General features: G+C 36.6%; 1 pseudogene; it reads left to right on the top strand.

The window, feature by feature from the left end:
* LOC121298302 overlaps nt 1-19,881 on the top strand; it is an 89,611-nt pseudogene extending 69,730 nt beyond the window's left edge.
* Nucleotides 19,882-25,797: the final 5,916 nt, after the last annotated feature.

Genomic DNA, 25,797 nt, shown 5'->3' on the forward strand with positions numbered 1-25,797 from the left:
GGAAGGTGTGAATGTATGTGTTTTTCCCCAAAATCAACTGTTTCATCTTTATTCCTACTAGGCTATCAGCTTCTGCTGCATGCTAATTATCCTTTGTGGGTTTTGCTGCTGACAAAGACCTTTACCAGAAAGACAGGCTGACACAACCAATTGAAATTTCCTAATGAGGAAGGCAGGAGAAGCCCATTAGAATGTTAAGCAGGCATTTGTATGAGTTGAACAACTGGTACAACCACATATGGTTTACAGATTCCATCTATATTATATATTAAAAACAAAACTATGTTTTTAGTGACAGTAAGAGCTGACAAAGCCAGAAAAGAAGGAAAATTGTCAAGTAAGACCGCCACTGGGCTTTCCAGCACAAACTGCTTAACTGGTACAGTAGGTGGGTTCACTTCAGACTTCAGACTTGCTCTTTATATATATATATATATATATATATATATATATATATATATATATATATATATATATATATAGAGAGAGAGAGAGAGAGAGAGAGAGAGAGAGAGAGAGAGAGCAAGAATTGATGTATTTATACAACGTGCAAATAAGGTGGTTTAATTTACAGAGACCCAGTACAGAACTTGTTAATTTCTGTTGAATTATTCACTATGTAACACAATTTTTGTTCCTGGGTAGTAAGTGCTATTTTCTAATTGCTTATGCCTCAAAAGTATAGAAAATGGCTATTATTCCCCACAAACTTTGCTTTTGTGACCAGGACAGTGATATTTCAAAATATCACTATTTCCAATGGGAAAATGGGCAAATGTGTGTCTTTTCGTTCACATAAAGTCAGAAAAAAACAACATATGAATCCAAATTAACATGTATTTATACTAAAATAATACAAAGATGACTACAAAAGATTTAGAAGTGAGTAGTTTTTCGAGATTTACAATTATACTGTATTTGTTTTCAATTAGTAAACATAAACCGCCACTCACAACTGACCAATGACATGCTTGCTGTCTGCCAAAGCGCGTGTTTGAAATTTCTGTTTGTGATTGGGCTATTTACTGTCATTCATGAGAGGTTCAACCTTGAACTCTTCTGATTGGACAATGCACACAGCTTTTACACTTTACAGTAGAAACAGACTCGCAATGTGACGAGACAACAAGCTAGCAGCTACCACCAGCAGTCCTGCGCCAGTCAAACGGTAATTAAATTAGTCAGGATTTGTGAGAGTAAATAAAATGGTTTGCTTTGCTTTGAACACAAAATGTTAGTAAACAAAAATAAACAACCATAAGTACAAATGAAATTATATATAGTTATTTTTATTTATTATCATAATGTGAAATTGAAATCTGATGCACATGTTAAAAGTTCAAATAATTTGCTTTCTACTTCCTTTTTTTGTTTTTAATCAAAGTGTTCTAAACAGATTTTTTAATTATTTTTTTTTTTTTAAATTTTGCACAATGGTGCATTTGGTCTAATGTTAAAAAAAAAAAAAAGATTGTTCTTTATTTTTCGAAAATAAAACGTCAATGCACAAATAAGAAATCAGGTTGCCAATTGCACCACTGTGATTACTCACATTAAAGTTACCATTTTCATCCCCTGCCGAGATAAAATCCTGGCTACGCCCCGGCTGCCAGGGTTTATTAATTAAAAATATAAATATATATTTTTATGTTTTTCGTAAGTGGGTAGAGAATATGTAAGTGAACAGTTTATTTCAAACTTTCAAACCCTAATAACATAACCAAAAGTGTCAGTCAGCGAAAATATGTGCTAAAACAAAGTGAATTTGATGTAGCCCTGTACAATAGTAAAAAGAGCTACATTTGGAGTTTTTCTACAACAAAAAAGCTAAACCAGCAACTCCAGAGACATCAATAGAAACCAAACCTGACTTCTGTAGTTCAGAATGTTATTAACAGAACAAGAGTGTGAGAATACTTCTATTGCCTGTAAAGTGTTGTTTGCAGCTCTTTTGATTGTGACAATCTGGCGTATAACTAGTTTGTTATGAAAGATCTGGTAATGTTAGAAAGCTAGCTTAATGGTTACATAAAAATTGTTAAAATCATGCATCGGGTTTGAGCACGGTTTCGCTTCTTTAGTATTTATTTTTTTCAAGCCACTAGTTGCCTCTGCCAGAAGCCCTTTGCCAGTGCCACTTAACTCTTACAGTTGTTACAAAAAAATACACATTTCAAGAATCCCTGAATGCCAGCATTGTGCTCAACTTTAAGATGGAACTGTAACTCTAGGAAGTTGTACCCAGGATTTAATTTTGAACATAACAAGATATGCTTACATCAGTCATGGCCGTAACTAACTATGAGGACACAAGTTCATGTCCTCGGTTGTTTTTGGCATCATCAATGCTGATGCTCATGTAAAAATTGTGGTAAAGTACAAAAGAATCCTTAATTTTCTCTGATGGTTTGCTGTGTAACAGATTTGCAGGTTGAACAGTAAATACCAAGCAGCCATATACATAGTGCCAGCTATAACCTGAAACCTAAGTTTGACCTTGGTAGAATGTCAGCTCTGGGTACAATGCTGGCCTCAGTATTGCAATTTGTGTTTTGAACTATGAACGCTGCCACTGAAAAATAGTTGGATTTCAAATAAGACGAGTTGTTGTTGAATGCGGTTCTGAAATGAGTGGACTTGCAAGTCTTTTTTTTCACACAACAATGGATTTTTTATTTGATGTACAACCGACGGTAAGTCTGAGATTTTGTGTAAATTTATATACATAGTTTGTGTAAGCATGAGTATTTTAATAAGGACTCCGATGCATCGTTAATCTATAAAATAGGTTTTATTTAACCCAAAATAAATTCTACCATCCCATGCAACAACAGTTCAACCTTGTTTACATTGCCATCTTGTGTGTGTCTCCAGTCTAGACCACAACAGCAAAGCAGGAAGTAACGTCCTATCAGATTATGAAGTAAGTAAACAACTTTACTTTTTAGACTAAGTCTCCCTAGCAAAAGCAACAAGCCTTATGCAGGATTATAAAAATAAGTTACCGATTCTCTTAAACTATACAAATAAAACATAATAAATGTGGTTCATCTATTACCATAAACATGCATTGCTGCTATACGTTGTTCAGTTTTATATTGTGCTTATGCTGGGATAAACTATTGATAAGTCTATTATTTTTTGTTACAGGTTTATAGTTTGCTATTATGTCGTTTCTTTAATGCAGCCCTTGCTTTGCAAAAGAGAGGTACTGCGTAGCTGGTCTCAGGCCTGCACTTATACACTCTGAATCACTACTCAGCTCGTCTCAGAAATAAGTTAACAAGGGAATCAATGTGTCCAGCTCCTCTTTTATAGCATGTGGCTAGGTCTAATTGATCATCAATTAATCAATTAGCACCTGGCCATATTCCATACATGTTTTAGCAGGGAGGGCATTCTAACCCCAGCCCTACCATATTGAATACGTACTAAAAAAAAAAAAAAAAAGAGAAAACCTAATAAAATACACTATTTATATCTGCAGGGCTTCAGCCCTGCTACATACACCCCCCCCCCCCCCCCCCCCCCCCCCCCCCCCACCCTACCAATTCTTTCAAAGTACACATTGTATACACAACCGACCACTTCCCAGTTCAACAATATTAATGAGTGGGAGAGAATGTTGTGGCTCAATCGACCGCGATCAAAGACCAGACAGACAGGGCTGCCCTCATTAACTTAGACAACCTGCCATCTGGTGCCAGCTAGTTCCAACATTAACTTTCTAAGATTGTATTTAAACCCCCAATATAAACCCTGTGCTTTTGTATGAGGGTGCCTGTTTAACCCCTATGGTGACCCCTGGGCTTCTGTGAGGGGGAGGCCATGGTGCTACCATCTAAGCCAAGTGTCTCCTGTGTCCCTTATCAGGGTTCTTCTCCAGACAGTTGCCTCGGTGCAAACTCCCAGCTGCTGTTGGACACTCTGGCAGTGGTAGTGCTGGCACTCATGGAGCAGTGGTGCTGGCACAGCTGGCATGGACAAGCCGGGCTCCCCTCAGCAGCATATGCAATGGCTGCTGAGGGTGGCAGGAGTGGGTCACCAGCTTCTCCATTAGTGGGTCCTCCCCCCGGAAACTCGGCTGCGCTGGTGGCTTCTTCCTCCGGGATGGGATGAAATACATAAAAAATAAGTTAAAATAAGAACATAAGAACATAAGAAAGTTTACAAACGAGAGGAGGCCATTCGGCCCATCTTGCTCGTTTGGTTGTTAGTAGCTTATTGATCCCAAAATCTCATCAAGCAGCTTCTTGAAGGATCCCAGGATGTCAGCTTCAACAACATTACTGGGGAGTTGATTCCAGACCCTCACAATTCTCTGTGTAAAAAAGTGTCTCCTATTTTCTGTTCTGAATGCCCCTTTTTCTAAACTCCATTTGTGACCCCTGGTCCTTGTTTCTTTTTTCAGGCTGAAAAAGTCCCTTGGGTCGACACTGTCAATACCTTTTAGAATTTTGAATGCTTGAATTAGGTCGCCACGTAGTCTTCTTTGTTCAAGACTGAACAGATTCAATTCTTTTAGCCTGTCTGCATATGACATGCCTTTTAAGCCCGGAATAATTCTGGTCGCTCTTCTTTGCACTCTTTCTAGAGCAGCAATATCTTTTTTATAGCGAGGTGACCAGAACTGCACACAATATTCAAGATGAGGTCTTACTAGTGCATTGTACAGTTTTAACATTACTTCCCTTGATTTAAATTCAACACTTTTCACAATGTATCCGAGCATCTTGTTAGCCTTTTTTATAGCTTCCCCACATTGCCTAGATGAAGACATTTCTGAGTCAACAAAAACTCCTAGGTCTTTTTCATAGATTCCTTCTCCAATTTCAATATCTCCCATATGATATTTATAATGTACATTTTTATTTCCTGCGTGCAGTACCTTACACTTTTCTCTATTAAATGTCATTTGCCATGTGTCTGCCCAGTTCTGAATCTTGTCTAGATCATTTTGAATGACCTTTGCTGCTGCAACAGTGTTTGCCACTCCTCCTACTTTTGTGTCGTCTGCAAATTTAACAAGTTTGCTTACTATACCAGAATCTAAATCATTAATGTAGATTAGGAATAGCAGAGGACCTAATACTGATCCCTGTGGTACACCGCTGGTTACCACACTCCATTCTGAGGTTTTTCCTCTAATCAGTACTTTCTGTTTTCTACATGTTAACCACTCCCTAATCCATGTACATGTGTTTCCTTGAATCCCAACTGCGTTCAGTTTGAGAATTAATCTTTTGTGCGGGACTTTGTCAAAAGCTTTCTGGAAATCTAAATAAACCATGTCATATGCTTTGCAATTATCCATTATCGATGTTGCATCCTCAAAAAAATCAAGCAAGTTAGTTAGGCACGATCTCCCTTTCCTAAAACCATGTTGACTGTCTCCCAGTACCCTGTTACCATATAGGTAATTTTCCATTTTGGATCTTATTATAGTTTCCATAAGTTTGCATATAATAGAAGTCAGGCTTACTGGTCTGTAGTTACCTGGTTCAGTTTTGTTTCCCTTTTTGTGGATCGGTATTACGTTTGCAATTTTCCAGTCTGTCGGTACCACCCCTGTGTCAAGAGACTGCTGCATGATCTTGGTTAGCGGTTTGTAAATTACTTCTTTCATTTCTTTGAGTACTACTGGGAGGATCTCATCTGGCCCAGGGGATTTGTTTATTTTAAGAGCTCCTAGTCCCTTTAACACTTCTGCCTCAGTTATGCTAAAGTTATTTAAAACTGGATAGGAACTGGATGACATGTGGGGCATGTTGTCAGTATCTTCCTTTGTAAAAACTTGTGAAAAGTAATCATTTAACATATTTGCTATTTTTTTTTCTTCCTCTACGATTTTGCCATTTGTATCTCTTAAACATTTAATCTCCTCTTTGAATGTTCTCTTGCTGTTGTAATATTGGAAAAACATTTTGGAATTGGTTTTAGCTCCCTTAGCAATGTTCATTTCTATTTCTCTCTTGGCCTTTCTAACTTCCTTTTTGACTTGCGTTTGCAGTTCCGTGTACTCTTTCTGCGTACTTTCTTTTTGGTCCTTTTTTAATGCTCTGTAAAGTGCCTTTTTTCGCTGAATATTTTTTTTAATTGATCTATTAAACCATTTTGGCAATTTAGTTTTACATTTAGATTTGTCTACTTTAGGGATATAATTGTTTTGCGCCTCTAGTACTACATTTTTGAAGAACAACCATCCTTCTTCTGTGGGTGTTTTCTCTATTTTACTCCAATCTACTTCTGTTAGTCTCTGTTTCATACCTTCATAGTTTGCTTTTCTAAAATTGTAAACCTTAGCTTTAGTCTTTACTTTTGGGGATTTAAAAAACACTTCAAATGAGACCATGTTGTGGTCTGAGTTTGCCAGTGGTTCTCTGACCTCTGTTTTAGTTATTCTATCTTCGTTATTTGAAAAGACTAAATCAAGGCATGCCTCCCCTCTAGTCGGTGCCTTGACAAATTGTGTTAGGAAGCAGTCATTTGTCATTTCCACCATTTCTATTTCATCCTTCGCGCTACCCACCGGGTTTTCCCATTTTATTTGGGGGAAGTTGAAATCCCCCATTAGTATGGCTTCTCCTTTGCTACACACATTTCTAATGTCATTGTATAACAGATTATTTTGCTCACCGTCTGAATCTGGCGGTCTATAGCATGCTCCTATTATTATGCCTTTTGAATTTTTGTCTGTTATTCTGACCCATATTGATTCGGTTTTATTTTCTTTGTCCAGGTTTAACACCTGGGCTTCAAGACTGTTTCTTATGTATAGCGCTACCCCTCCTCCTCTTCTGTCCTGCCTGTCTTTCCTATACAGTGTATACCCACAAATATTATATTCGTCCCCATCACTCTCAGATAACCACGTTTCTGTAACACCTATCACATCATAGTTACCTGTTAGTGCAGTAGCTTCAAGTTCTAGAATTTTGTTTCTGATACTTCTAGCATTTAGATAAATACATTTAATGGTTGTCTTACCTGAGTTGTTGTTCTTGTTTTGATGCGGTCTCCCTTCTGTTTTTTTGTTGATTTCTCCCCCCTTCCTTTCTAGTTTAAATGCTTCCGAACCTGCTCGAGGATCTTTTCTCCGAGTAGACTGGTTCCCTTGTTATTTAAATGCAGTCCATCCCGTCTATACAGATAGTCCTCGTTGTAGAATGTGGTCCAATGATCAAGATAGGTGAAGCCTTCCCGTGTGCACCACGTCTTCAGCCATGCGTTTTGATTAATTATTTCCAGCTGTCCATATGGTCCTTTGCAAGGTGCGGGTAGTATACCAGAAAATACCACAGTTTTGGTTTTCTCTTTTAATTTCCTTCCTAGCTCTCTGAATTTATTTTGCAGGGATTTTGGTCTGTCTCTTCCAATGTTGTTTGTACCGATGTGGACGACTACTACCGGGTCGTCTCCTGTTCGTTCTAGGAGCCTGTCCACGTTCTCAGTGATGTGCTTGACCGAGGCTCCCGGAAGGCAGCACACTGTTGTAGTAAGGGGGTCCAAACTGCGAACTGAACTTGCTGTGTTTCTCAATATGGAGTCCCCAACAATCATGACCTCCCTTCTTTTTGCTGTCTGGTCACCACTGTCAATAGGGTCCTGGATGTTGTTCCTTTCATTCTCTTGTTGTTGGTTCTGCTCATCACAATTCTGAAGTGACTCAAATCTGTTGGTTGTTTTGATTTCTGGTGGTTGTGTTTGACGAAGTATCTTTTTTTCCCTGCTTCTGCCTACCTGAACCCAGCTGTTCTGACCTTCTATCTCCCTGGTGGCTTTCAGTCTGTTAGGGGTGATGCAGACTTCCATGAATTGTGGGTGTGCCAGTTCCTCAAGATCCTGTTGCTGTCTCACTTCTTCAATTAGTAAGTCAATTAGTGAGTCAAAGTGCCAACCAAGGACTTGAATAGCAGCAACTGTACAGAAAACAGCTTCAGGTTTAATAATTTTTTTCTCTGGGAGATGTTTGCTTCAGCCATATGTTCTGTTCCTCAAAGGATACAAGAAGAGTACAATTTCTATATAATTGCTATACAGACACATCTGAGCATTGCTCCCAACCTAGCCTTTAATAAAGCAGCAATATATTATAGACAGGGCAGCTGTTTTTATTAATTTGATTATTCAGTGATTGTTTTTAGCTATGTGCTTTATGTGAATTGTTTTTTTCTGTGTTTTCACTTTTTCTATACTGTGAAAATATTGTTTTCAGTTAAGGTCTTTTCACACCAAACACATCGCGTAAAAGAACCAGCGTTTGTCGTATTTTTTTGACGTCGTCAACTTGTTTTCATACCAAAGGCATCAATCAATCTCAAGCCCTGCCACTGAACGCAGCACTACCCTTAAAGTACAGAATTAGATTTTGTGTCTTTCAGCACTAAGTACTGTAACATAAATACTGTCTCATGAAAACAAAATAATAAAGTTCTGTGTCTTTTGCAGAAAAAAATATTTATTTACTTTACTGTATATCTTCACTGTTGAAAGTTAAGTTCCTTCCCATTTGATATACAGACATACACGTACAACAATGACTTGATTTTATAATTAATTATAAAACTGTTTTAACACTTGCTTTCTGCCTGCTAATTGGCTGTTGAAATTCTGAACACAGATAGAATGTTACTGTAAACTCCTAGTTGTGATTGAGAGGAACGGTAGTTAGAAACAAGTTAGAAAAATTTGGCAGAACTGCCGAGACTCTCTATACAGCACCAAGAGTTTTGCTGTTTCGACCATGTTGCAGCGGCAAAACTACATTCCACTTTAAACATAAAGTTTTAAGCTTATTTAGATCAAATGTGAAAAAAACCCATAAATACCTCATTCAACAGGTTGATCTACATCAAAATAAACCAGAGAATGCAAGCACTTTGATATCCATACCAGTTACACTAAGCTATTTATTTATGTTTGGAAACAGCACACATTGCACAAAAATAAAAAATAAAATAAATAAATCCTGAGGTACGAACTTGCAACCCGCTGCACCACTGGGTAGCTGTTGAATTGTATATAATTTTGTAACTTATATAAATTAATACCCGTTTTATAGGCTATGTCTTAGTGATAATATATATTAATCCTGTAGCCCCAAAGGAATCAATATAGCATTTGGCTCCGAGAAACATAGTGTAACGTACACGGGGTCGGGTTGTAGGTGACGAAGGACATAAGCCTGATACGCCCCTAGCAAAGGGGCCACAGCTCTTTTGTACAGCGGTATCGGTGCTGCGTTTCAGGGTGGAAGGTGCCGGGTTCAGTCTCGATCACCTCACATACGGGAACCCGTGTTCATCACAATATTGTTGAAAACCCCTATCATGCCTGCTGCCATGTTTTGTTGGATTTGTTATGAAAACAGCGTTGTTTCTCACACCACGTTGTGGGAAAGTTTGCAAGAAATTGAACACTTCTATTCAATCAGAAGGAACAATGATTCAAGCCCAAGATTCACGCAATTCTTGCCTCTAACTTGACGCCTTTATTGATTGCTTCGATCCACTTGAAATGCTCTTTGTATGACTAAGCGACTGAGACACACACTCACACACTGAGACACACTCACACGCACTGAGACACACACACACTGAGACACACACACAGAGACACTGACATACACAATAAAATATTTCAGATTGCCGTTGAACATTTTTTTTTTCTCCCTGCAAAATGTAGATAAACGAGAGGTTTATCTGTTTTCTAGTCTTTTTTTCTGAGCTTTCTGATCTCTCTTTCTTGGACACATATATTGATTAAATAAGTACATTTCTGCCGGACGCGCACACAGAAATAAGAATATTAGTCAGCTGGCCACCTGAGAGAGAAACTACACTATAAAAAAAAAGAAAGAAATGTTAACAGCAGAGAAGAAAAAAGAGTACATTTAGAAAGAAGGGCTGAGAGCAGCAGATTGTGCTTTCTGCCCGGTCTATGGGGGCTGTTTTGCTTTTGAAGTGTTTTTGATTGGTGTGTTTAAACCTTTTTTTGTTTGTTGGTGAAAGAATGAAAGTGTGCCAAAGCACTGAATCAGAGTCTGCCGACTGGATTCCTGTTTCTGCCGCTGGCCAGCCTTGACTGCACGTCACGTTACCAAACAACACTATTCTTCAAAATCTTGAAATCAGTCACTGGGGTTGACTTTGTCGGCTGAACTGACAAACTGTCACTGCCACTTTGGAATCACATCATCAGATATATATATATATATATATATATATATATATATATATATATATATATATATATATATATATATATATATATCACCAACCTTTGCCTATAGAAAGTCTACACCCCTTTCAAAATGTTCACCTTTTGTTGCCTTATAGCCTGGAACTAAAATACATTAAAATAGTTTTTTTTTCCCATTTATCTACACATCCTACCCCACAACTTCCAACTAAAAAAATATTCTAGAAATTTGTAGGGAATTAATTCAAATTAATAACTGAAATAGCTTGGTTGGATAAGTGTCCACTCCCACCAAGTGTGTGGCACCACCAAGACCCTGCCTAGATCCGGCCGTCGCTCCAAACTGGATAACCGAGCAAGAGGGAGACTGATCAGAGAGGCTATAAAGAGGTCAATGGCAACTTTGCAAGAGCTACAGGCTTTTATGGCCAAGACTGTTCAAAGTGTGTTGTGACAACAATATCCAAAGCACTCCACAAATCTGGCCTGTATGTTAGGGAGGAAAAAAGGAAGCCATTACTCAAGAAAGCCCACCTTGAATCCCATTTGAAGTACAAAAAAAACACTCAGGAGATTCTGTAGAATGGAACTTTTTGGCCTAAATGCAAAGCATTATGTTTGGCACAAACAATGCAGCGCATCATCCAAAGAACGCTAACCCTACTGTGAAGCATGGTGGTGGCGACATCATGTTATGGGGATGTTTCTCATTGGCAGGAATGGGAGCACTTGTCAGGATAGAAGGAAAAATGATTGGAGTAAAGTACAGATAAGTCCTTGAGGAAAACCTGCTGCCCTCTGCATGAAAGCTGAAACTGGGATGGAAGTTCTTCTTTCAGCATGACAACGACCCACAGCACACAGCCAAAGCTACACTGTAGTGGCTAAGGAACAAAAAGGTAAATGTCCTTGAGTGGCAGAGTCAGAGCCCCAATAAATCCAATCAAAAAATTTGTGGCATGACTTGAAGATTGCTGTCCATCAATGCTCTCCAAGGAACTTGAAAGAGCTTGAACAGAGCTTATAACAAAGAATGGTCAAATATTGCCCAATCTAGGTGTGCAAAGTTGGTAGAGACCTATCCCAATTACCAACAGCTGTAATTGTAGCCAAAGGTCCTTTCAAAAAGTATTAACTCAGAGGGGGGGGAGACTTATCCAATTATGAACTTTCAGTTTTGTATTTTTATTATATAATTTTTTTCTCAATAAAACTTTTTCCCCTTAACAGTGTGAAGTAAAAGGACTAGGAGCTCTTAAAATAAACAAATCCCCTGGACCAGATGAGATCCTCCCAATAGTACTCAAAGAAATGAAAGAAGTTATTTACAAACAGCTAACCAAAGTCATGCAACAGTCTCTTGACACACGTGTTGTACCGACAGACTGGAACATTGGGAAACAAAGGGAAACAAAACCGAACCAGGTAAATACAGAACAATAAGCTGGACTTCTATTATATGCAAATTTATGGAAACTATAATAAGATCCAAAATGGAAAATGATATATGGTAACAGTATCCTGGGAGACAGTCAACATGGTTTTAGGCAAGGGAGATCGTTCCTAACTAACCTGCTTGATTTTTTTGAGGATGCAACATCGATAATGGATAATTGCAAAGCATATGACATGGTTTATGTAGATTTCCAGAAAGCATTTGACAAAGTCCTGCATAAAAGATTAATTCTCAAACTGAATGCAGTAGGGATTCAAGGAAATGCATGCACATGGATTAGGGAGTGGTTAACATGTAGAAACCAGAAAGTACTGATTAGAAGAGAAACATCAGAATGGAGTGAGGTAACCAGTGGAGTACCACAGGGATCAGTATTAGGTCCTCTGCTATTCCTAATCTACATTAATGATTTAAATTCTGGTATAGTAAGCAAACATGTTACATTTGCAGATGACACAAAAATAGGAGGAGTGGCAAACACTGTTGCAGCAGCGACCTGATTCAAGCATTCAAATTTCTAAAAGGCATTGACAATGTCGACCGAAGGGACTTTTTCGACCTGAAAAAAGAAACAAGGACCAGGGTTCACAAATGGAGATTACACAAAGGGGCATTCAAAATGGAAAATAGGAGGCCCATTTTTACACAGAGAATTGTGAGGGTCTGGAACCAACTCCACAGTAATGTTGTTGAAGATGACACCCTGGGATTCTTCAAGAAGCTGCTTGATGAGATTTTGGGATAAATAAGCTACTAACAACCAAATGAGCAAGATGGGCCAAATGGCCTCCTCTCATTTGTAAACTTTCTTATGTTCTTATGAGTATGGTGTGTAGATAAGTGGGGAAAAAAAAAATTCATTTAAATACATGAAACTCTAAGGCACTGATACAACAAAATGTGAAAAAAAATTCACGGGGGTGTAGACTTTCTATAGGCACTGTATATATATATATATATATATATATATATATATATATATATATATATATATATATATATATATATACTTGTGTATTATTTTGGGTACCCTTTGGGAAGAATAAAAATAAACCTTTTTTTATTTGGGTGACCACTCCCACCCCAACTACTATTCCTCACTGTTAATAAATTTAATCAGTGCATGTTTTTTTTTTTTTTTGTATCTGTTTTTTATTGTATATGTGCCCTAATAATCTTATTATTGTAAGTACAATTGCATATAAATAGCAAGTAAACCGCAAATTCCAACAACACTTAATATCCATTTCTCACAATACTTTACCAGTAGTTGTTAAAAACAAAATGCACAATGTATTAATTTGTAGAAATACATTATTGAATCATTTTTAATAAAATGGATATCATAATTACATTTTGTAGCACTGTATTTTATAAAGAAATATTGGTAGCAATGTGATATTTCATCTGCAACTTGTACAAAATGCTTCTGCAAGAGTTTTAACTGGGACTAAGAGACGAGGTCATATCACTCCTGAGCTGGCATCTCTACACTGGCTTCCTGCACGATTTAGGACAGATTTTAAGGTGTTGTTATTAACATAGAAGGATCTGAATGGTCTTGCTCCACCTTACCTTAAAGACCATATGTCTCCAATCGGTCACTCCGATCTAAGGATGCCAGGTTATTTTCAATACCTATTATTCAGAAAAAAAAAAAAAAAAAAAAAAAACCTCAGGTGGTAGATGCTTCTGCAATATTGCACCTAAATGATGTAATGACCTGCTCAGTACTGTAAGGGAAAGCTCCCTCGGTTAAACAAATCTTGATTAAAAACATTTTATAATCTGGCGAATCCAGTTATCTAAAAAGATATTCTCTTGTCTCTATATGGCATATTTGATTGTTTTTACTTTTTAGCATTATTTGAAAGTTTTATTTATTTCAAATACTTTTAACTATTGTATGGTATTCTTATTGTTATTACAATGACTGTTTTTACTTTATTTTTTCTTTTGACTTTTTTCTTCATTTAAAGCGCTTTATGGCAGCCCTTGTTAAAGATGCTATACAAACATAAAGATTGACTGACTGAACCACCTGCTTTTATATTGTGCCTTGGGCTAATGGTTGAATCACCTTACATGGTCAAGGCTTAAAGTCAGTTACAGTACATACATTTCTCAAAGAAGGTACTAATAGGTTATTAATGGCATGGTAACTGTTTTTGTTGAATTTAAAAATTGTTGTTAGCCTAATTGAGCTAAAGACAAAAAAAAGAAGAAACAGTTGCTGATGTCTACCTTGGTCTTAAGCTACAGTGCCAGTAGACAAACCGCACCATGCATGATATTAAAAGTCAAGGTCAACTAATGGATAGAAGAGCCTTCATCGACATACACTACCTCTTAATTGCTTCAACATATGGAAAAGAAACATATTGCAAAAATGAGTTATTGTACTGAGTGGTTTCTTGAAGTTCTTGATGAATGGGAACATGGTAGATTTGTTATTTAATAGGCATGGTATAGCTGTCAAAAGTGTAATCGCTATCACATTTAGAGATGTTCTAGGGTAAGCAATTACATGTACATGCTAATGCATGGATGTCAATTTCTGACTTGATATTCAGAAAAACGCATGCACATTTGTTTAAAGCCAAGCATAATTTAAACACATGAATTGATCATTATATTGCTTTTCTCGCCCATTGCATCACTAACAGATTCAACACTTTTAATAGGTTAATATAATGTCAAATTACAAGCACAGGCTCCAACAAGGCACTAAGTGTATTAAGCAGAGCCATTTTGCATTTACTGATTAAGTCAATAGGTATATGAGCAACTCAGCAATTTTCTTGACAGAAGCTCAATACTTGCTTAACAAGGGTGGATGTGTCCCTCCTTGTCATGCTTGGTATCTTAAACAATGTCAGTGGAATTGTTGGTTCACTAAAAAGATAAGGAGGTTTGGATTGGGAAAATGAAAATGCTACAGTATTCAATAATCATGTTTAACACTTAAAAGAAAGAATACAATTGCAGGTTCGAATACCTCTTATTTAGGAAGGATATTTTTAATGCCATTGATTTTGAGTCAATTTCATTCATCAATGTTAAACAATGCCGTTATTCTTTAACATTCTGTGCCACTAGAATTATTGAACAATGCTGTTATTCTTCAACATTCTGTGCCACTAGAATTCTTCTGAAATTACTTCATAAGATTTAAATAATTAAAATCTTAAATGCAGAATTAGTTTGACTTGAAACTAACTATTCTGACACTACAAACATACTGTAGAAACCGACGTTTACCAGGGGGGAAATATTCTGGTTGATCAAGTCTATTCCTCTTTGCCCTAAAAGCCATACTGTATTTGACAAACTATTTGCTGTTGTGCTCCTCGGTGTAGAACTCTGTTCCATTACCATTAGGCAGGCTGACACACCTGATTCTTTTAAATCTAAATTGAAAACATACTTTTAAAAGGTGCTTTTAAATAATTGGTTGTAACTGGCGTGTATTGAACACATGAGCCATTTTGTTTTGTTTTTAACTTTATACAATGCTCTGGGATACCTTGGCATAGAGAGCGCTATATAAAAATACATAAGAACATAAGAAAGTTTACAAACGAGAGGAGGCCATTCGGCCTATCTTGCTCGTTTGGTTGTTAGTAGCTTATTGATCCCAAAATCTCATGAAGCAGCTTCTTGAAGGATCCCAGGGTGTCAGCTTCAACAACGTTACTGGGGAGTTGATTCCAGACCCTCACAATTCTCTGTGTAAAAAAGTGACTCCTATTTGCTGTTCTGAATGCCCCTTTGTCTAATCTCCATTTGTGACCCCTGGTCCTTGTTTCTTTTTTCAGGTCGAAAAAGTCCCTTGGGTCGACACTGTCAGTACCTTTTAGAATTTTGAATGCTTGAATTAGGTCGCCACGTAGTCTTCTTTGTTCAAGACTGAACAGATTCAATTCTTTTAGCCTGTCTGCATATGACATGCCTTTTAAGCCCGGAATAATTCTGGTCGCTCTTCTTTGCACTCTTTCTAGAGCAGCAATATCTTTTTTATAGCGAGGTGACCAGAACTGCACACAATATTCAAGATGAGGTCTTACAAGTGCATTGTACAGTTTTAACATTACTTCCCTTGATTTAAATTCAACACTTTTCACAATGTATCCGAGCATCTTGTTAGCCTTTTTTATAGCTTCCCCACATTGTCTAGATGAAGACATTTCTGAGTCAACAAAAACTCCTAGGTCTTTTTCATAGATTCCTTCTCTAATTTCAATATCTCCCATATGATATTTATTATTTACATTTTTTATTTCCTGCATGCAGTACCTTACACTTTTCTCTATTAAATGTCATTTGCCATGTGTCTGCCCAGTTCTGAATCTTGTCTAGATCATTTTGAATGACCTTTGCTGCTGCAACAGTGTTTGCCACTCCTCATACATTAGTATTGTATTGTGTAGCATCAGCATTCCTATTTGAATCACAGTGTGTGTGTGCCATGAAGGCATGCAGATTTAAAAGGGCTCAAAGACTTGTGCACTAATGAACAGCCCCATTCATCCACAATGCTAATATTGTATAAGTGACAAAAAGTAAATTGTTCTTTAGATTCGTGTTTTCCTGCTATTGATTGTAGTTGCTGAGCAACAGTATTATTTTTTTATTTATTTATTTTCTAAGGTAGAGCAGACATTTACACATAGTTAAAGCATATTTTGGTAAAATATGTTCACCTGCTGTCCTCTCAATATAGCCCAGAAAGATTTTTCAATCCAAGTAGACATCATCCATTAAACATTCTACAGTTCTGTTTAGAAATACTAAAAGTAACTTAGGGCCAGAGTACGTAAAATTCAGTGTTCTATGTTAGTATTAAAACAAAAAATCACAATGCTGTCAAATTCACTGCACAAACAGGATTTTGTGTGTCATTAAGGTAGCTTGCAAGCAAATTCATTAATGTGTGTCAAAACCTGTTTTAGGTAATGTAGGTCCCTTTTTAAAAACAAGGTGGTCTTGTATAACATGCTTGAAGATTCAGATTTAAAAAACAATAACACAACATATAAATGAAATATAAAATAGGCATTATATAATACCAACATACACCAAACACCACTGTAGACTATAGAAGGGGAACTGCAGTCTTTTGTGAATGCTAACTGTCTTCTCATTATTTGTGTATTCATCAAGCAGTCATGACTGCTTTCCTGGTTACTGTAACACTTTGGGAAGCGAAAGGCATTGGCGTTAATGTAATACCACCACAATTTAAAGATAAAATTAGGCCCACACCTGTCATTTTATCACTCGTGGTCAAGGCTATATATAATAATATTATATGTCCTGAATTTCTAAGTATAAGAAATAGGAAAAAAGTTTATAATTAAAGCAGTGTCAATATTAAATTAATTACCTGTGTTTGTAATTTCTGTTACATTTTGGAAAGGAAAAAAAAGAAAAATAATTCCAATTCAAGTCTACCTCCACCATATTACATTTCCTGTTATAGCCTCAATACCCTGGAGCTCGATATAATCCAGTAATGATGCTGCGTTGATGTTACAAGAAGAACACAACACAACTCAACACAACCAAATTGTATCACAAACCATAATTTGTGCTTTGTATGTACCAGTACAGGTCCAGTATTTGTTCAGTTTCTGCCACAGAGTGAAATATGAATATATACAGCATGCTGACTTAAAAATAATTTATGGTACTACATTAATGCACACACAACACATGATCTCAACGTATGACAGAGAACAAAATAGGATGTTACTGTACCTGTGCTGTGAGATGTGACTTTAGCAGCAAATATATCAATGAACAGCAGCAACATGTGTGTTATCAAAGTCAGCCTTAAAATCACTCAATATGTGAAGTGAACCAAAGGAAATGACTGTCACATTCTTACATTCATCTCAGCAGTGCATTCACAGAAGAGCACTGAGTCATACTGGCACCTTGGCATTAGACTTTCCAATATTCTGGCATCCTCAAGAGGACTGTGAATAAATAAAGTGGACCCATTCTAACAAGAGAAAAAAATGCATTGTAGTTTCTATGTAGTGCCTTAATACATGAATATTACACTTGGGAGCCATCAAATTCTAATGACACTTCCAGCAGAAGAAAAAAAACTCACAAACCCCAGCAATATATCAACGAACCATATTTCTGTGATAATAAAAAGTGATAATAAATGAATCACTGAAGTACACTTTTTTTATGGGAAGGTGCTCAGTGTATGCGCAAATGGCAATTAGCAAAACCAAGGTTGTACAAGCCCTGCTTTCATGTGTTCACATTAGTATTCATAGCAGGAAATTGGTTTTGTCTCTGGCTATATGTTACAGAGCATAAGAAGCAGCTATTCAATTTCTTACTTGATATTTATTAATTAACTGTGATTTGCAGTGTTTCTATTGGATGTTACCTCCCATATTTAAATGCCATATTTGAAAAGTGTCAGGTAAATGACTGGATATGATATAGCGCATCCATTTCTGACTTGATGCAATGAGCTATCCAAAATGGAAAATTACCTATATGGTAACAGGGTCCTGGGAGACAGTCAACATTGTTTTAGGAAAGGGAGATCGTGTCTAACTAACTTGCTTGATTTTTTTGAGGATGCAACATTGATAATGGATAATTGCAAAGCATATGACATGGTTTATTTAGATTTCCAGAAAGCTTTTGACAAAGTTCTGCACAAAAGATTAATTCTCAAACTGAACGCAGTTGGGATTCAAGGAAACACATGTACATGGATTAGGGAGTGGTTAACATGCAGAAAACAGAAAGTACTTATTAGAGGAAAAACCTCAGAATGGAGTGTGGTAACCAATGGTGTACCACAGGGATCAGTATTAGGTCCTCTGCTATTCCTAATATACATTAATGATTTAGATTCTGGTATAGTAAGCAAACTTGTTAAATTTGCAGACGAGTGGAGTAGGAGGAGTGGCAAACACGAATTAACTTTACCAATTTGTTATTAAAATGGTTATATGGAGCCTGACCGCCTTAATTTTAGTGCCTGGGTGATCTCTAATCAAATTAGTCTTTCTGCGCCTTGCCATTGAATAGGCACTAGGAACAAAATAAACAGTGTTCGATTCCCTACATGTCACTTTTGGTGGTACACTACGAATCAGAGTCTTCAATAACCGGAACATATTTTAAAAACTTGCAGAGTCAAGAGTCACAAACATCTCCTGCACAATTGTCTGATTCAGTCAGTTATCCTTGTGATGTAATGAAGAGAACATTAGGAATATATTAAACCATAGGACTACTCTGGCTTACATTTTTTTAATAAAAATGCTGACTAAGAATACAGCAAAAGTGCATCCTACAACTGTGGACATAAACAAGGGTTTAAATTTATTTTGGTCAAACGAACGACTGCCCTTGCAACTGGCGTAGTATGGCATTTTGTGCCCTGAGGGTAACAATGTAAATTTGCAGGGGAAAAAAGTGTATGCTAAACTGTGATCTGGTTGGCTGGAATGTTTGTCCATGTTTTTCCTATGTCTCTGACTTAGCTGGCGGAGGTTAATCAAGGGCAGTGCTGCCAGATTGTTTTTTGCATCCCCCCACCAAATTTTGGAAGTAACAAGCCAAAAAGTAGCCACTGTGTTATCATCCATTTTACATTTCACGCCTGTACAAGACCTGCACCAAAATAAAACAATAACAAAATATATTGTGTTTCTTACCTCTGATGTGATGCAAACCAAAACGATGCAATTTCAATCAACACTCATAAGTGCATGCTCAGTACATTACAGTAGTGCTTCAGCAGGGTGGTGGGTAGTTCCTCCAATTAAAATTTGAGCTCAAATCATGCAATCTTCTACTGCGACTACTTAAGCTGGGGAACAAGGTGGGTGCCAGCGAAGTCACGCTTCTGAACATCTCATCTTTCAACTTCGGTCTCATTATCCAGCAGGTGTATGGCAACAGCAGTGTCTACAGCCCAGAAGTTCTGAACATCACTGAGGATACCCTGCACCAGCACTTCATGGAGGGAGTGAGGAACATTGCCAGTGTCTACCTACAGATTAGCTACCACACTGTTGCCTCTACGCCCCACTCTGTCATCAATGGATACAATAGAGTCTTGGCTGTTGCCTTAGAAACTGATTATTCCTGCCGCTGCTGCAGGCCCTGCCTTTAAGAAGGAGGAGGTGAAGGAGTCTGAGGCATTGAACGATGACATGGGCTTTGGGCTCTTCAAGTAAATACCCAGCCTGTCCTTGCTGTGTGCAGCTTGACACAATCAAAATATACAATAACTAAAAATACAAAATAAAAAAATAAAAAAATGTGTTTATTGAAGGATAGGAGTTTGCTATGGAGGCAGAGCCTCCCCTCATAAAAATAACGCTCCTCCAGGACCATCTGCTACTTCTCAGCAGCCAGAAGTGCTGTTAATTTAGGAATGTTGAATCTAGGGTTTATGTTAAAATTTATTGTTTCTTAAATTTTAGCCAGTAATTGTATTATTGTATTTAACATTATTATAGATGTATTTTTTTCTTTGAAATGTTAAGGCTGTGCCTCCTTTGCCCCCTCTAAGGCGCCTCCACTAGTTCGATCCCTGTTCGACCAGGGCCTCTTTTACTAAAGGGCGCTAAAAATTGGTGTGCATGTTTTTTGGTGCCCAATTAACTATTGCAAATAGCATACACGGTATTCATTAGCGTGCCCGCTAATTGGCACGCATTCTATTTACTGCTTCATACTATTGTAATCAGAAGAACATGTGAATTGTATTTAATGTATTTAAATGAGGCATCCAGGTCAGACTAATGAGATGAGATACATTTTAAAACACTGTACAATACAAGGCAAAGAATCACAATAAAATACATTTTTATCAGGATCCCAAAGCGTGTCACATACACAACTGTTTTCAAATATTTTGAAAACAGCAATTAAAAATAGATTTTTTTTTTTTAATTGTAAAAAAAAATGTAATTTAAAAAAGGACAAAAATACATTGCAGTTTAGATTGTAAAATTGGAACACTAAGATAGGAACTGTCTTTTCAGCACAAGCACTGTCAGAATTGTGTCTGTGTCTGTGTTTTGTGTGGATGATAAAACTGGACTTTTGTTTGTGGGTCAAACCCGTGAGATTATACAAACTGAAGTGATACACGCCGCTGTATCGCTTCCATCATTTATTATTTACAGGTATTCGCCATAAGGCTCTGGACATTGTAAACCATTTCAGTAAACACCCTTGCACTTGTTTGTAATTATCTGTGTGATTTGTACCTGCACTGCACTCACCTGTACCTACTCACCACTTTGCCACAAAGTCCCAGCTTCCCTGGCAGAAGAAGGCAGAGCATTCCAAAATATAGGAATTTTACAAGAAAAAGCTCTTGTGTTATTTTTATTCACCCCTGGAATAACCAACAGCCTGCATCTTGTGATTTTAGGAGTATACGGGGTAAATGCTTCCTGTAAGTAATTGGGTGCTAATCCATTCAGGGTCTTCTAAGTTTAAAAAAAACTAAATCTTCAAATCAATTCTAAACTGTACAGAGAGCCAGTGCAAAGAGGCCAAAACAGGAGTAAACATTAGAATTCTAGCGGCAGTGTTCTGCATGAGCTTTAAGTGACACCACACATTTTGAGATACCAGAGAAAGATACATTACAATAATAAAAGTACAGGTGGAGAAGTTTCCTAGGCCTCACTGAGGAGGAAGTGGTGAGCACAGAGATTATATTGGCTTTGTACGATCAGATACAAGCTGATCTCAAGACAATAATTGCCAGAAGTAATGTGGTGCCTGGTCTTGTGAAGATGCTGTTCATTACATTATTTATAATGCTGTTACTTGATTAAAATTTTGATCGGTTAATTTATGGGTGTTAGTTGATTAACTGGTAGATTAATCCATGCACATTTTTAATAAAGGTTAAAAATGTTCACAGAACAACGTCAATCCATGAAAGAGTTTAATAGCAAATTATAATGTCTCCCCTTCTGTTAATTCATAAAACAAATACCACCGCGCTCAATTTCCAAATTTCTGTTTTAACTCATCAATGCGTCGACCCAAAAATTAATATAAATTCAAACCAATGTGATGAAGGTCCGCACTTATAAGAAAAACAAACTAATTCCAAAAAGTCATTTTCATTGTTTTATTTTCATTTCACAGCTTAAGTTTTTGAAGAACAAACAGATTAAAATTCTAAACCATAAGGAAAGTCACACATGTTTCAGCCAAAAAGTCTTCATCAGTATGTATGCACAGCTTCAATACCTCGATTTAATACACTGAGTTTAACAGATAATTACAATTAAGTAAAGTGTTAGTTCAGGGGCACACAAGACAAATTACCAATTGATTCACCACACCTGGTATATCACGGATATTTGTTCATCAATTTTTGCTTAGATTCTAAAACTGTTATCTTGGTGTAATTTACATTCAAAATGAACCATTCCTCAATTGAATTACATACATCAATTAATTATCCAGCATTGATTCCAGTAAACCAGTTATACAGATGCATAAAAGTGTACTGGTAAATTAAAGCTTATACATAATTTATTTACACTTATGTGTTCTCTGAAATAATATAGAAAAATAAAACTTTTTAAAATCCTGATAAACATTCACAGGGATGTAAGGGATAAGTAAATATCAATTTACTTAGACTAGCCAATTAATTTTAGGCTTAGCTCAGCTCACTGCTACCACCCCTATGCTGACTAGGGAAGGTGAAGACAAACACATGCTGTCCTCCAAGGCATGTGCCATCAGCTGACAGCTTCTTTTCATACTACAGATCCACCATGCAGCCACTTCAGAGGTACGGTGTAGGAGGACAATGCAGTTCTGGGCAGCTTGCAGGCAAGCCTGCAGGCGTCTGGCCAGACTACAGGGGTTGCTGGTGTATGGTGAGCTGAGGACACCCTGGCTGACCTGGCTGGCTAATTATGCGCAGCCCCCTGGGAGCTCCTGTCCATGGTCAGTGGTGGAGTAGCCTGGACTTGAACCGGTGATGTCCATGCTATGGGGTGCATTCTGTGCCTGTACTGGATGTGCCACTCAGGAGCCCCCACTTTCCAGACACAAAAAAAATATAAAAATTCTGTATGATTAAATTGTAAAAAAGTTACTATCGACTTGATTAATCGGTCCATTAATCTGTTTAATCACAACAGGCCTAATTATTTAGCCTCTGGCTCTTCTAAGTCTACTGTGGGTGCAGTTGCTGGGTTTTCCCAACCAACCTTTTCAAGCCCTGCTGAAACTAACGGGAATTATATTACATTTCCCACACAGAGGAAAGTAGGTGTCTACCAGGTGGCTGGCTTACCCAATGTGATTGGTGCTATTGATTGCATTTTCATACTACTGTTGCTACCTAGTAAAAGGGAGCATATTTTTTTTAGAAAAGGAAGCATTTTCATTCCCTGAATGTACAAATGGTATATGACTCTCAAATGAGAATCCTCAATGTGGTTGCTGGCTATCCTGGTAGTGCCACTGCAATGATTCATGGGTCTGTTTGATGCTTTTGAGACCAGAAAATATGGGGAAGGGAGGTGTTGGCTAGATGTTATTAGATTCCAGGTGTTAATGTTGATAATAACAATCTTATTTACTTGTTTATTAGGTGATACAGGCTATGGGCTTAGGCCATGGCTTTTAACCCCATTAGCTGATACTTGCGCTATGGCAAGTAAATTTGGGCAGTAAATTTAGATTTAGCGCATATGTCATGCTCACTACTTAATACATGCACTAAATCTAAATTTAAATTAGTAAATGAGGCCCATAGATCACTAACTTGCAGCTCCAATTGACTCTTGTGTGCCAATCTAATAATCATAAATGTATACTTAATTTGCAAACCGTGATATCCATTTTCTAGTTAACAGAAGTAATTCTGAACTAGACAGGGATCAGGTACGAATTCCTTCAACTGAAATGAAAATAGAACAGTCTTTGACTAAAAAAAAAAAAAAAAAAAAAAAAAAAAAAGTGAAAACTGACAAAGACACCAAGCTATCAAATCACTCGGGTGTGGACCAGGTTAAACACTGTAAATGGCATCCATAATTACTAACCTTCTGGTAAATTTGATTCACATTTTAAATTGCTGGTACTTCATTAGTAATTAATGTTTAAAACCTAATGCAAGTCTACAATTAAATATATCTAAAAGATCAAGTTCTTTTCAATGTAGGGTATTTCAATGCATTTCTTTGTGTCTTAAAAAAAAAAAAAATTGAATGGCAGACAGAGAGCCAATGTTTGATTCATGTAAATAGATTCATAATTACACAGAACAGGACAGTGAGCTATGGATTAAAATGAGCTTGGAATGTATCCAAAACAAAAGCTTAACTATATCAATAGCATAAATCTTCTCTTTGGGTAACAACATAGCCACTTGATATCAACGAAACTCACTCTGCCATTTTAATGCTTTACTTCAATCTTCAATGCCTCCTCTTTCTCAGGAAAATCATTTCACTGCATGCATGCAAATACTTTTGGAACTTCAAGGCTTTCCTTCAAAGCAGCATTTTTTAATATAGCAGACCACCTTAATCCAGTACTTTATGAACACAGTAAACACTGCATGCCTTGGCAGCAAATCTGTTGATATTGCATCATTACCAGTCTGATGGCATAGAGCATCAGCTCTCTTGATTACTCAAAGATACCAAACAGATTGTGTATGACTACATAGCTGTTGTGAAAGACCAAATAGAGTGCCTGTACTGGTATAGTGAAATGGATTCCAAAATAGAAGCCCTAATCACAGCTGGCTGAGGATTTGTAATAAAGACAACATACAGGTTTATTCAAAAAGTGCTGCGTGATCTGATAGTATTATTTAGTTCCAGGTGCCATACAAGAGCTCCTAGCCTTGATAGATGGGTGAGAAGAACAATAAATAGAATGAGAATTACATTTACAAAAGAGTTACAGTAGGTTTTTTTTTGTTAGTTTTTTCATATATCTTGCAACTACATCCATTATAACATCTGGCAAATCCACAGCTGTTTTAAAATTCTGACACATGAAACTTTATGACAACCAATTAAGTCACTTACATAAGATAGCTTGTACTCGTACAGTTGGCTCAAATGTTCCTATAAAAAAATTGTCTATGGCCCATAAGGAAATGTATATGTGCAATTTACTGTGGTTTCTGTTTAAATCATTAACAGTAAAATATCAAACAAAACCAATATTCTGATTTGTTGTTTATTTGCTTATTTCTTCCCAATATCAGCAGGAGAAAAGCTGAGACACTGATCCTGAAGCTGGTATATAGTCAATTATTTTCTATATGTGAAGAATTAAATAAGTATACACCAGATTTTATAAGGACTCAGTATTCAACCTCTGACGACTCTACAGCTAAGGCCAAAAGTTTTACATCACCTAAAATTTTAGGATTAAGACATGATACATATAAAATATATATATATATATATATATATATATATATAGTATATATATATATATATATATATATATATAATATATGAGATATTATTTAACATCATGTAATCAGAGACACCATAACATGATATAAAAAATATTGGTGATATATATACCACAGGATATAATGTGGGATAGGTAGCATGAGTGATGTAAACTATATATTTGTATTTAGGCATGGGGATTTCACAGATTAGTTCACATACTGGGATTCAAGTGAATGATTAATTAGCAATTGAATCCCAGCACAGCTGTATGTATATATATATATATATATATATATATATATATATATATATATATATATATATATATATATATATATATATATATATATAGGGTGGGTGTTCAGAGTGGAGAACAGAAGAGAGGAGGAGAAAAATCTTGTCTTCTCTCCTCATAATATTATTATTAATATGAATTATAATATTATTATAATTCATAATATAATATGTGAATAATATAATACTAATAATAACTGGCTGAACTGTTTCACTTGTTTTGAGGTTACTTGTTTTGAGGTTTGTTCACAGTTTTGTCTGTCTATTTATTTTGGCCATCGTGCCATTTTGTTTGTTCTGTCTTTTGTCTTGCGTTTAAATCATTTATTTGTAATAAACCGGCGCAAAAAAGCACTCACTCAACACTCTGTGTCCATTATCCTT

Source organism: Polyodon spathula, chromosome 2 (genome assembly GCF_017654505.1).
Source record: "Polyodon spathula isolate WHYD16114869_AA chromosome 2, ASM1765450v1, whole genome shotgun sequence".
Lineage (NCBI taxonomy): Eukaryota > Metazoa > Chordata > Actinopteri > Acipenseriformes > Polyodontidae > Polyodon > Polyodon spathula.